The sequence below is a fragment of the Pseudorasbora parva genome, chromosome 10 (assembly GCF_024679245.1).
Source record: "Pseudorasbora parva isolate DD20220531a chromosome 10, ASM2467924v1, whole genome shotgun sequence".
Taxonomy (NCBI): domain Eukaryota; kingdom Metazoa; phylum Chordata; class Actinopteri; order Cypriniformes; family Gobionidae; genus Pseudorasbora; species Pseudorasbora parva.
In genome coordinates, this window is record NC_090181.1 from 3914346 (window position 1) to 3928139 (window position 13794).

The following is a 13794-nucleotide window of genomic DNA, read 5'->3' on the forward strand; positions in this document are numbered from 1 at the left end:
TTGTTGTTGGAAATGAGGCCCAGGACAACAGTATCATCCGCAAACTTGATGACAGAGGTGGAGCTGTGTGTGGACAAACAGTCATGCGTGTAGAGAGAGTAGAGCAGGGGACTGAGGACACAGCCCTGTGGAGCTCCCACACTCACGGTGATGGAGGTGGAGGTGAACTGTCCTACTCTCACCACCTGAGGTCTGCCAGTGAGGAAATCTTCAATCCAGTGACAGAGAGAAGAGTTCAGTCCGAGATCCAGGAGTTTGTTAGTTAGCTTAATGGGAACTATGGTGTTAAAGGCTGAACTATAGTCAATAAATAGCAGTCTTACATAGTTCCCATTCTTGCTGTCGATGTGTGTGAGGGAGGAGTGGAGGACGTGAGAGATGGCTTCTTCAGTCGATCTATTGGGACGATAAGCGAACTGAAGAGGGTCCAAGGTGTCAGGGATGGAGGAGCAAATGTTGTTTTTGATGAGTCTCTCAAAGACCTTCATGACTAAAGACGTGAGAGCCACTGGGCGATAGTCATTTAGGCAAGAGGGTTTACTGTTCTTAGGGACAGGGATGATGGTGGATTTTTTGAATGAGGTTGGGACCACAGATGTAGCAAGGGACTCATTGAAGATGGATGTGAGGAGTCCAGCGAGCTGATCAGCACAGGACCGCAGGACATGACCTGAAACACCATCCGGACCAGCAGCTTTCCTAACATCCACACGTTTGAGTGTCCTACGAACGTCATCCTCCGAGACAGAGATCACGTGATTGTTGCAGCTCTGAGTGATTCTGTCTGACGCGTCACTCGGCGGTGTCGCGCTGCCGCGATTGCCATCAAAGCGAGCGTAGAAAGAGTTTAACTCGTTCACAAGCAACGGATCAGCTCTCACTTCTGCAGAGGATTTCGTTCCAAAAGCACAGATGGTCCTCAGTCCCTGCCACATCCGCCGGGAGTCGTTGAGTTGGAAATAAGACTCCACGCGATCCCTATAACGGAGCTTTGCGGCTTTAACGGCGCGTCGGAGAGCATAACAGGATGATTTATAATCCCTCATATTCCCTGTTAGTAGACCGGCGTTGTATGCGGCAGTGCGGGCGTTCACTGCAGCGCGGATTGAACTGTCCACCCACGGTTTCTGATTAGAGAAGGACGTTATAGTTATTGTTTGTGTGGCTTGCTCTGTCAGTGTGTTGATGAAGCAGAGCGCCACATCAGTGAACTCGCTGATGTCCGATGAACTCGCCCGGAACATGTCCCAGTCAACGTCGTCAAAAGCTGCCTGTAGCGTGATCTCTGAATGAGGCGACCAGCGTTTAACTTCCCGCCTCACCGGGGGTTCCTGAACGAGCCTTTGTTTGTACTCAGGTGTAAGGAAAATGGCGGCATGGTCCGATTTACCAAAGGCTGGTAGTGAACGAGCCTTGTAGGCATTCTTATACAGAGAATGTTAAAGAGTTAAAATCCAGAAGTTAAAGCCGGAGTAAGAACAATTTTTGCCGGGTTTTGTTGGTGGCCATGATGTTGTGGCCCTCCTCCCTAACAGGGTGAATTCGGGAAAAGTTTAATTTTCCAGCTCGCTTCGTTAGTGGTGAAGGAGTTGGCTGAAGCCCTATTCGGATGGTAATTGTTCCTCGTAGGAACGGAAGGTATTCCCATCTTTTAAGTTACAGGAACTAGTCAGTTATTTTATTGCAGTCCATCTCCCACCACCCGCGTAGAAATTCCCGGCTAAGTTACCTACTGCTTTTGACAAACCAAGGTTGTATGGTGATGTAATAGTTGTCAGAATCCACATCTCTGAGTTTTCAAGAATATATCACTTCAAAATTCACTGTTTATAATCCTTTTTGACCACTGCAGAACACTGTATGGCTGCGCTTTGCTGTTATTTGGATGCACTTGTATTTAATTTTAAATGCTGGCATGTATTTACAAGAGCAATATATTTCATCACCGCTCAAAAAAATTACAATAAAAGCATGTAAACATTTGAATTGGGCCGTTATTTATCGCAGGATTTATTATCATACATACCAAGCATATATTTAAGCATACAATCATGTTACGGACCACGTGATCAGCTAATTACCGATCACAAAACTATCCCCTCCACCGTGAATAAATCACAATCTGAATGCACAAGTATTAGGTTTAATTACTGAGGTGGCGTGCATGCACATTTATTTTGACGGATTTCCATGTGAGAAGGGAACGTGACATACGTCACAACCAAACGTTAACAATTGGTTATGGCAGATCCAGAGTAGCTCTGGGGAGATCCAATAGTTTTAAACTTCAACAGAGTACCGCCTTCGCAGAAGTAAACACTTGTCAATGGAGAGTGGCTAGACTCTCTGTACAAATGAAATGTACGAGAGTCTGGTAAGACCAGGCTATGTGTACATGACAATGATGTTAAACCAAATGGCATACAGGCACATCTGCTTCATAATACAACATAAACAGCTATCTTTGTGGCCAAATGTGTTACTCTGGCCTTGTGGCGGCTTGGAATTCCAATGGGAATCGTATATTCGTTTTTAGACTTTGGTCAGATGACCATATATCTGATAAGTTTCTAATTTAAAACCACATTTGGGAGTGGCTCAGAATGGATGCAAAAAAAAAAAAAGATTTTTGTGTTAAAGAAAATTTGTTCTGGGTTAGATGTTAGTAAAAAAATCAATTTTTTTTGGTGCCAGTGTAAACGCAGACATACAAAACACAGAGCTGTGGGTCCCAGAGATGGATAAACTCTACAGGTCCAGAGGAGAATCAAAGGTAATCAATTAAACTAAAAAGGGAGGAGCCACCTTCATTCAAAGCTGTACAAAATGGCAAAGCCAAGCACTGGTGTGTGTTGTGGCATTTGTGTCAAAGTTTGCTAGGATGGAGGTTTTGAAAGGCATCTTATTGTTGGCTGTGATTTGTGCATTTGAGCTGCCTGATGCATGGGGACGTTTGCGATACAGTCCAAGAAGCATGGGGCCAAAATCAGATCCAGCTTCCAGAAGTCCTGCCCTTTCTCCTCCAGTGCTCCGGAACCCTTTGCAAGTGTCTTCTCAGTTTCAGAGTCCTTTGGGTTCTGCCTCCAGAGGCCTTGCACAGGACCCTTTTGGCCTTCAGGAGAAGCAGCTGTTGCAGGGTCCAGTGAAGCCTTTGGATTGGAAGTATCCCATTGTTCCCGAGGTGCAGAGTGAGATGGCGGTGACCTTCCAGTTGAGGCAACCCGTGACTCCCAGCAGTGTAGCGGTTCAATGTGGAGAGAACCGGGTCCTTGTAGAGGTCCAGCAGGACTTGTTTAGCAATGGTCATTTGATCCAGCCAACTGGTCTGTCTTTAGGTGGATGTCCTGTTGTTGGTCAGGACTCTCAGTCTCAGGTGCTCATCTTTGAGTATGAGTTACAGGACTGCAACAGTGTGCAGGTGGTAAAAACGCCTAAATCTAAATTGGTTATTTGTTGTGGCAGAGGGTTGATAAAAGTTAATGTTGAATTTAGTATTTTCACTGTTCTTAAATTGCCCTTTAAATAACCTTTTAAACCAACAAGCCCATCTTGGTATGTGGCATCTGTTTAAAAACCCTCTTGTTTTACCCACTGATTCAATGTCTTCCAGATGAATGAGGATGAGTGTCTACACCTTCTCTCTTACCTACACCCCTGAGGCTCTTGCAGGTACTCCGATTACCCGGGTCGAGGGTGCAGTTGTTGGTGTTCAATGCCACTATCAAAGGTAAGTGGTGCCTGTGAGTTAAACTGCTTGTGCATCTGGGAGACCATTTAAAGGGTACTTTCATGTACCGCAGGCTTCAGAATGTAAGCAGTAATGCCTTGAGGCCAACATGGGTCCCTTATGCCTCAATGGAGATTGGTGAAGAAGCCTTGGTGTTCTCCCTGAAGCTCATGTTGGGTTGGTACAGGTTTATAATAAATCCTTTGTGCTTGTGGCTGTGCCTATATGGTGTTCTCCTTCTCTGTAGATGATTGGTCCTATCAGAGACCTTCATCCCTCTATTTCCTGGGTGGCATTATTAACATTGAGGCCTCTGTGAAGCAGTACAATCATGTACCTCTGCGTGTGTTTGTGGACAGCTGTGTGGCCACTCAAGTGCCTGACGTGAACTCCGTTCCAAGATATTCCTTCATTGAGAATCATGGGTAAGGTCATGGCCCTTGATGCTATAGGACTTTTTTGGTTGCTTTTTAAACATTGTCATGGTTAGGGTCTAGTTGCTCACTTTCTCTATAGTTGAGTTGCTCTTTGTCTTCAGGTGCTTTGTGGATGCCAAGGCTACAGCTTCCAGCTCCCGCTTCATGCCTCGGTCCCAGGTTGACAAGGTTCAGATCCAGCTGGAGGCATTCATGTTCCAGGAGAGCTCCAGTCCTTCTGTATGTACTACGCATATCATGAGTAAATTCAACTTCTCTTCCCATCTGCTTTGGTTTTCTGACTTGTCTGTCATCCATTGCAGATCTACATAACATGTGTTGTGAAGGCAACTATTGCTTCTGCACCCAGTGACGCTCAGCACAAATCCTGTTCTTTCACCAATGGGTACGTTGCACTTGATCTTATTTTAAAGCTGACTTTGCTCATGATTAAGGTGGTGTCTTTGTCCTGTTGCAGGTGGTTTGCTGCTGATGGAAATGACCAAGTTTGTGGTTGCTGTGACTCAACATGTGGTCCTGATGGTGGAATTGCTGCTGCTCCCTATGGAGGTTAGTATCTCTTGCTATTTCTAAGGTTGCTTATGTTTTTATTGCTCTAACATGCTTCTTCTCTCTAGGTGTTCAGTGGGAAGGCAAGGCCACACTTGGTCCTGTGGTGGTTCAAGGGCAAAAGAAAGTTCCTCAATAAAACTGACATCAATTCTTGCTTGTATCTGACTTGTCATTTTCCTTCATGTCTGGTTTAACTGCTTTTGCACATCCTGCCACTGGTGACCCTGACAGTCCTTCTGTACCTTTGCAAGTCCCATAATGCATAAAACCATAGGCTTCCAGAAGTTGGGAATTTTAGACTCTGACCCATTTAAATACTGCTCCATGGTTAACTGGTATCTGCATTTGAAACGATCATTTTTAGTGTTTAACAGCAGACTTCCTTATGAAAAACACTACCCATGATGCTCAAGAATCTGGCAAGCAAATCATTGCAAGAGAGCTCTACAGGTAATGTTTTGTCCCATATAGCACTGCAGACATGGTTGCATTGTGCTCCCTAAATTAATTATCCTCAAAATGCTTGTTTGACTCATGCAGCAACATACAGACTGATTGCTGGCTGACTTAAGCAGTGCACTCCGGTTAGAAATTGTCTGAATGGCGATTGCGCCTATGCCATCAAAGTGCTATAAGCGACTCGGGCTACGTTTACACGTGGGTGGCTACTGATTAAAGAAAGAACCAGCTTCCAAACCGATGCTGTAAGCAGTACATAAAGATTTACATAACAATCATGTCTCTGAAACATCTGTGTATTTGAAAAATATTGCATTTATTTCACGCCATCTGTGATAAAGTATTCAAACATTATGCAAGCATCACTATAGGAAGCAGAAAGTGTCTGACTACATGCTTCTGTTTTTAGCTCCTTGCTGATCGGTTGCATTCAGACAGCTTGTAGCTGGGTTTTGGTCTGTATAGCAATTTTTTCCCCTTCATGACAACTGTGATGGGGTGGATTTTTGTGTAACTCATTTGTTTACATTATATAAAGCCTTAAAGTTCTGCATAATTAAGGCCGTGGCCACTTTGAGGGACGGTTTGGTTTTTGTTTGTCTGCTGTCTGTTAGTCATCACGTCACCTAAGCCCAGCCCACGTCCCGCCACTTTCTGTTGCCCGTTTTCTGTTATCCGGGAATGTAAAGCTGGCAAGATGTCAACAGTCAGCTCGTCTCTACTTTACACTTCAAAACTGCTCTTCTGAATCCTATGGGTGACGTCACAGACACTACGTCCATATTTTTTTTACAGTCTATTGCTGCGTTCCAGTTAGTTTGTATTATGCCCTTCACTCGCTAACTTCCCTTCGTCTTGATCACTCGGATGTGCATCTTTGCTTACGTTGCATGAGTGTCCACTACTGGCGGAATATTAACAATGGTCTGAACTGCAATGCCCAAAGCCCTTGATCACTTGCAATCCACTATGGAGTTGATTTTTTTTTTTTTTTTCCTTCACGAAATTGTTTAAAGCAGCATTGTATATGTATATAGGTGTGTTTGGGTTGTTTTAAATGTTTTTAAAAATATCATAGAGTTGTTTGTGGTGGGGTAAATTAAACGGGATATGCGGTGATGTCACAATCACATTGCATTGTGGTATATGAAGCTGCCTGAAGTGTACATATGAAGTAGACTCGCTCCCTCTGTCAAAATCAAGGGAGCAAGGGTCTCTCCATATAAACTTCCCTTGTCCACCTCACAAAGTGGGTTGCACTTCAAAATGGTGGTGGGGTGGAGGGGAAGTGCTTAGGGAAGTTTGCAAGTGCGTGTCTTAAAGGGTCATGAAACCCCCCTGCTGCAGCGGTGTTTTTTCACACCTTCGATTTGAAAAAGCTTGTTAAAAGGGGAGTGGTCGACTGTGAAAAGGTGGGATGGTATTGTGTGGAAAGAGGGAATGTTTGCATAAATAGGGGAGTGTCTGTCAGTAGGTGCTGAGCGGTTCTGAGACATGTTCTTGGTTCACGTTGGCATTGTTTACCACAGAGAGATTAAATGAGGGATGAGTACAGCGAATGAGAGAGCTATGAGTGGCGTGCAGCAGAGATCGCAAATCATTCAGCTCTTCAAAGTTCAAACCAGCATAATTCAGTGAGAAATGAAAATAAATGTTATTCTGCATGACGAAATATTTTGCAAACGTGATAAAACTATATTTGTCCAAATATGCACGCTGTTTGGCAAGATGAACAACGCGCCGACTTGATAAGAGAACGTGAACCACCCAACATGCGATGTGATAAGAGATGTGTAATTCTAGATCGGGGTAAAAGCGAAGAGGTTTGAGGCTAGTCTCGACCGCGCATTGCCGTGATGATCCGCGCTGTCTATCACTCGGCAGCTAAATCTATATTTGTCCAAATATGCATCACACTGTTTCACTAAGAGCCCGAACACATGCGGTTTAGTGCATGGCTGTGACGACAAATAAAACGGAGAGGACGTGGCTTTTGTTCATTGGCCTACAGATTACAGATTGGTTATTTTGCACTCCTGACATAGATAGTCAACGCTTGCAGGTTCGGCGTGCGATTCCTCAGGTGAATTTTACTTTACCGAGCCTTTGTAGCAAAGGCTTCAACAGACGGCGCCGGTTACAGCTCGCTCGGCGCCCTTTACGTTACTTCGTATCAGCACAACGCCTAGCTTTCCTCCGTGACTTTTCCGCACGCTGCTTCCAAAACTTCCCCACCATATCTCTACAATAATGATGTAAGACGAGCCTGACAGAAGTGACTGTCTCATGCATATTAACTAAATTATCTTGTATGCATACTACAGCGCAGGGATTGGACTGAATGAGCTTCATGTCATGAATATATATCGAGAATTGCTCAGAGCGGTCGACGTCAGCATGTGCCCAGCTGCCCATACTTGGGCCGAAAAGGCCGTGCCGACGTCAGCATTTGTGACGTTGCTCCGACTAAGCTTTTCAAACCGGAAGACAGAAATCACTCTGAAAAATGCAAAAATAACTATTTTCACATATGAATACCATTAATGAATACCCTTAGTGTTTTCAATGATGTGCAGCCTATACATATCTGTTTACATCTCAAAAAAAGTGTTTTGGGGTTTCATGACCCTTTAAAGTGGAGTGGAACGCAGCATATTTATTAAACTGATCCCCGTTCACACGGATCTCTCAAAAAAGTACTAAACATTATGTAATTAAGTATTATGCATGCCAGGCCAGTAGTCGGTGCTGATACTTTGTCAAGAAACACCCACCAAACACGAAATGTGCATATGACATCTGTTTTTTCAAAATTTCACGTTTTTGTTGTTTACACAGACGATGGTAAAAATTTTGTTTTCAAGCACACAAAATGGCATTGGGTAAATTAACCCATTGAATATGTGACCCCGTCTGTGAAACCCCGGCTAAAGTCGCAAAATTTAATTATGAGATTTTGATCTTCAAAGTGCCATAGCCATAAAAATGACAAAAATAGGTAATTTGTGTTTATTGTTGTAAATGATAAATTATACCAAGTGGTTTGAGATACAATACTCAATTTTTAATTCATAACATTATAAATACTGAAATTAGTGATTTTATTGACATTACACTTTATACTTTTGCACACAAAAAAATTATCGGATGCAGGCTCCCTAAACATCGATTTTAATCATCTCAGGGGGTTTTCATCACAACAACACCAGCTGATTCGTATGATAGATCGGTTCAGGAACTTATTTTTTTAACCATTAGGAAGAGAAAGACATTAATATCAATCGGCACGAGCTGCAAACAGGTCATTGCGACTTAAGCCGGGTTCAGATGTCTGGCGAGATATTTTTGTGTCATCGCCAATATTTTAATATTTTCTTCTTTGTTTTGTAGTTCAACATTGTGCCAATAATAACCATCTTAATTTAAAGTCATATTAGGCCTGCTATGTGTCAATATAAAACATGTTGTGGATGGTGGTGCGTCAGATTAATACAGTGTTTCCCAACCGGGGTACGCGGGGTGCCGCGTAAAAGGTTTCAGCACACACTTTGCATCGTGGTTCATCTCACATCTGATGATGCATCTTTAATATAGGTTGTAACTTGAAAATAATGCTTTATGTATGTTTCTGTCTATGGATACACGTGCTGGCTCCTCAGTTATACATTACAACAACGTGGGCAAACGGTCTCTCTTAGTAAACTTTGTTCAATGCATGTGAGTACTGCCGTATCTTCGAATATGAATACGGGTGTAGAGCCAGAAGACGCGATTGAGAACTCACGTGGGATTGCGATGTGAGAAGATTTGTCTCTGTGCGGTCATCAGAAAGCACGCACATGCACCCCTCACGGCGCTATTGAGTTCTCTTTCAAATCTTGCGCTTGAACTGACAAACTCACACAAGAAGTAGCCGATGTCAACATGTCCATCTTGATGAGTATCCAAGCAGACATAGTCTGAATATGCCTTAAGTTAACATACAGTCGAGAAAGCGTTACTCCTGGGTCTTAAAGGAGCAGTAGCCTTTACTACTGTCTGTTTAATGTCAAAAATAATAAGGAATCACTCACTGCTATTGATTGAATAGCTTTTGTAAGTTTAATAAGGATTAATATTTAATTTAAACAGTTAAATATGCAGAAATTTTTCATTTGATTACTTTATTCAATTTATTTAGCTAAAAACTGATGTTAGACCGACCTGAAAAGAACGAAAAAAACATTATTTTATTATCTTTGCTCAATAGCTGCTTGTATTTAAGTTATTTGTTCTTTTCTTTATTTTTATTTGACAGTAGTACTTTTTTCCATGAACATAGCAAATACCGAACCATCCAGAAACCGTGAACCTGAAACTGTGAACCTAAAACCCAATCGTGAGCAATCTGTACTGTTACACCCCTACCGTAACATATGCGAGGGGGTGCCACAAAATTTAGAACATTTTCAAAGGGCGCCATGACTGAAAAAAGGTTGGGAAACACTGGATTAATAAATTAAGTTATCTAGGCTATTTGACATGGCAGCGCTTAAACGCGAACAGGAACAGAAAATAGCTGATTGCTTAAACAGCTCTTCCGATATTAATCTCGGTGGAATTACCCCGAATAATGATATAACCGGGTTTATTGAAGAAAGTGCAGGTTGAGGGTAATTTTTGGGTGAACTCTCCCTCTCTTTATTTTTACTCCAGTATTGTACTTAATGTAGCCCAGTAAAATAATTTAAATTAGAGATTTTCTAAAAAATCTTTTTTTCTAAAATCTATTAAGTAATACAAATTATTTAAATTAATTGACTTGGTAATTGTTTGAATGTTTTTGTGCTTTTTGGACATACGCATCATAATAAATAGGCCTGTTTTACAAACCTTTAAGAATTTTCTCATAAATGTGTCATATATCACTGAAAATGGGAGAATCTCAGCTTTAATGTGGTATATGGCTCATATTCAGGATAATTAAGCATCAAATGTGTTGCAGTTTTAAAAATAAGCTTGTGTTTACATCAGCCCGAAATTCAGCAAATCTTTAACATAGCCATACTCAGCTAATATTAGAAATTTCAAGACAATATTTTAACAGAATGTTCTTACATTATGTAGGATGATTTTATGTAGAAAACAGTGAATCACAAAAAATATGACTTTAGGAGGGTTTTCACAGACACAGTCACATATGTTTTTAGTTGAAGAGACACAAATGGCTGCATTTACACTGATCTTTTGACCATATACTTGTTGTTGTTTTTTTTTGTCCCACCGGCTTGGAATTCCAATGGATATTCAAATCGGATATTCATATTTAGACGTTGGTCAGATGTCCGGATATCAGATACGTATCTGATTTAAAACCACATTTGGGATTGGCTCAGAATGGACGCAAAAATTAAATTTTAATTTATTTTTAAAAAAATTAAAAGGGGGGGGGGGGGAATCTGAAATCTTTTGTATTTTTTTGTGGGGGGTTTTGTGCCAGTGTAAACACAGCCATACCAAAGTGCAGAGTTTCACTTGTGCAGAGCTGTGGATCCCAGAGATGCATAAACTCTACAGGTCCAGAGGAGAATCAAAGGTAATCAATTAAACTAAAAGGGGAGGAGACACCTTCATTCAAAGATGTACAAAATGGCAAAGCCAAGCACTGGTGTGTGTTGTGGCATTTGTGTTAAAGTTTGCTAGGATGGAGTTTCTAAAAGGTGTCTTAGTGGTGGCTGTGATTGTTGCATTTGATCTGCCTGATGCATGGGGAAGTTTGAGCTACAGTCAAAGTCCAAGAAGCATGGGGCCAAAATCAGATCCAGCTTCCAGAGGTCCTGCCCTTTCTCCTCCAGGGCTCTGGAACCCTTTGAAAGTTGCTCAGAGTCCTTTGGGTTCTGCCTCCAGAGGCCTTGCACAGGACCCTTTTGGGCTTCAGGAGAAGCAGCTGTTGCAGGGTCCAGTGAAGCCTTTGGATTGGAAGTATCCCGTCGTTCCCGAGGTGCAGAGTGAGTTGGCGGTGAACTTCCAGTTGAGGCAACCCGTGACTCCCAGCAGTGTAGCGGTTCAATGTGGAGAGAACCGGGTCCTTGTAGAGGTCCAGCAGGACTTGTTTAGCAATGGTCATTTGATCCAGCCAACTGGTCTGTCTTTAGGTGGATGTCCTGTTGTTGGTCAGGACTCTCAGTCTAAGGTGCTCATCTTTGAGTATGAGTTACAGGACTGCAACAGCGTGCAGATGGTAAGAACTCCTAAATCTTAATCAGTTTGTTCTAGTTGAGGATCTCCAAAGTCCACGAGGAGTGTCAGTTTACATGGCTGTTGTATCTGAACTTTTTAAGAAACATTTAGAACGCGCACATTTTTGTGAGGAACAGTTTTGTTTTAACTACGTCAATCTCTTCCAGATGAATGAGGATGAGCTTGTCTACACCTTCTCTCTTACCTACACCCCTGAGGCTCTTACAGGTACTCCGATTACCCGGGTTGAGGGTGCCGTTGTCGGCGTTCAGTGCCACTATCAAAGGTAAGTGATCTCTGACTTTCTTTGCCTCTTGTGCAACTGGGAGACCATTTAATGGGTCCTTTAATGAACCGCAGGCTTCAAAATGTAAGCAGTAATGCCTTGAGGCCAACATGGGTCCCTTATGCCTCAACGGAGATTGTGAAGAAGCCTTGGTGTTCTCCCTGAAGCTCATGATGGGTTGGTACAGGGTTTTAATAAAAAAAATTCTTTATCCTTCTGATTTGTGCCTAAAATGTTCCCTTTTCTTATCTGTAGATGATTGGTCCTATCAGAGGCCTTCATACCTTTATTTCCTGGGTGGCGTTATTAACATTGAGGCATCTGTGAAGCAGTACAATCATGTGCCTCTGCGTGTGTTTGTGGACAGCTGTGTGGCCACTCAAGTGCCTGATGTGAACTCCCTTCCGAGATATTCCTACATTGAGAATCATGGGTAAGGTCATGGCCCTTGATGCTATAGGACCGTTTTAGTTGCTCTTTTTAAACTGTCACTAATGTCAACAAACTAGAAATTCTGTGATTCTGAATTGATTCATGGGTTTCTCTTTGTGCTGACCTCATCAGGTGCTTTGTGGATGCCAAGGCTACAGCTTCCAGCTCCCGCTTCATGCCTCGGTCCCAGGCCGACAAGGTCCAGATCCAGCTGGAGGCATTCGTGTTCCAGGAGAGCTCCAGTCCTTCTGTATGTACTACGCATATCATGAGTAAATTCAACTTCTCTTCCCATCTGCTTTGGTTTTCTGACATGTCTGTCATCCCTTGCAGATCTACATAACGTGTGTTGTGAAGGCAACTATTGCTTCTGCACCCAGTGGCGCTCAGCACAAATCCTGTTCTTTCACCAATGGGTACGTTGTACTTTCTTATTTTAAAGCTGACTTTGCTCATGTTGAAGGTGGTGTCTTTGTCCTGTTGCAGGTGGTTTGCTGCTGATGGAAATGACCAAGTTTGTGGTTGCTGTGACTCAACATGTGGTCCTGATGGTGGAATTGCTGCTTCTCCCTATGGAGGTTAGTAACTTTTGCTCTTAAGGTTGCTTTTGAAGTTAAGTGCTCTAACCTGGCTCTTCTCTCTCTAGGTGTTCAGTGGGAAGGCAAGGCTACACTTGGTCCTGTGGTGGTTCAAGGGCAAAAGAAAGTTCCTCAATAAAACTGACATCTATTCTTGCTTGTATCTGACTTGTTATATCTTTGTTCTCCCTATCATATTTCTGTGCTCCCAAAAGGCTGTTTCAACTTCATGCAGCAAGACTCAGATCAGTGGCTGACTTTAGTATTGCATTCTGGTAAGAAATTCTGACATGAGATGGTGCCAATTCCAAAGGGCCGTAAGTAGCTCGAGCAGCCAACTGGTGCTTTGTGCAGCTTCTCCAGAGCGGCTGCTTGACACTGCTGTTTCATGATTGGCTGGATTTATGGCATGACAAGCACTCATTTGGTCCCTTTAGTTCCACTACTGTTCACAAATATCTTACTCTAAACTATTTTCATTTACTTGCAACATTGTCCTTTAACAGCTGAGTTCTCATTAAATAAAGGCCTCATTTCATTGATAGTGTAGTTATGTTGAGCTTCATAGATCCTTTTCACATTTCTGGGTTTCAGAGTGGAAGTCATAGTTGCGCTAACCTTTTATAGTGGTGATTGAAGGAGTACATTAAATATTGTCACCATTTGCTCAAATAGCAAAAGAGAAGCATCAAGTGTCACAACATTCCAAAAGAGGGGGAAAATAGTGCACTTGATAACTGCAGTGAAAAGAGCTGTTTTTACCATCAATCCCATAAATGTTGTATTAGAAATGCCCTCACACAGTATCAAGGTTTTTTTTGGTAATTTGATGCAGAAGTAATCGAATGCAAACTATTATGGTTACAAATGGATGTACAATTTAAATGTTGCAGGATTTGATAGACGCATTGAAACGCATCATCAGTCTAAGGTCCATTGTACAAACATGCAGTATTAAGCAGTACATCAAGTATTACATAACTATCAAGGGTGAGAATCACAGGATAACTCATGATACGATACTATCACGATATTTAGCGACAATAACGATATAACACCAGTGATTCAGTGACACACGATATATTTCAAGAAAATCATCCATGA

General features: G+C 42.3%; 1 protein-coding gene and 2 pseudogenes across 2 annotated transcripts in view; 2 read left to right on the forward strand and 1 right to left on the reverse strand.

Annotated features, from left to right (window-relative positions):
- Positions 1 to 13794, reverse strand: part of spata7 (spermatogenesis associated 7) — a 68886-nt gene that overhangs the window by 9393 nt on the left and 45699 nt on the right. The gene's annotated exons all lie outside the window — the stretch shown is intronic.
- On the forward strand, positions 2821 to 4876 carry LOC137090910 (zona pellucida sperm-binding protein 3-like; annotated as a pseudogene).
- LOC137090914 (zona pellucida sperm-binding protein 3-like) lies at positions 10829 to 12853 on the forward strand (annotated as a pseudogene).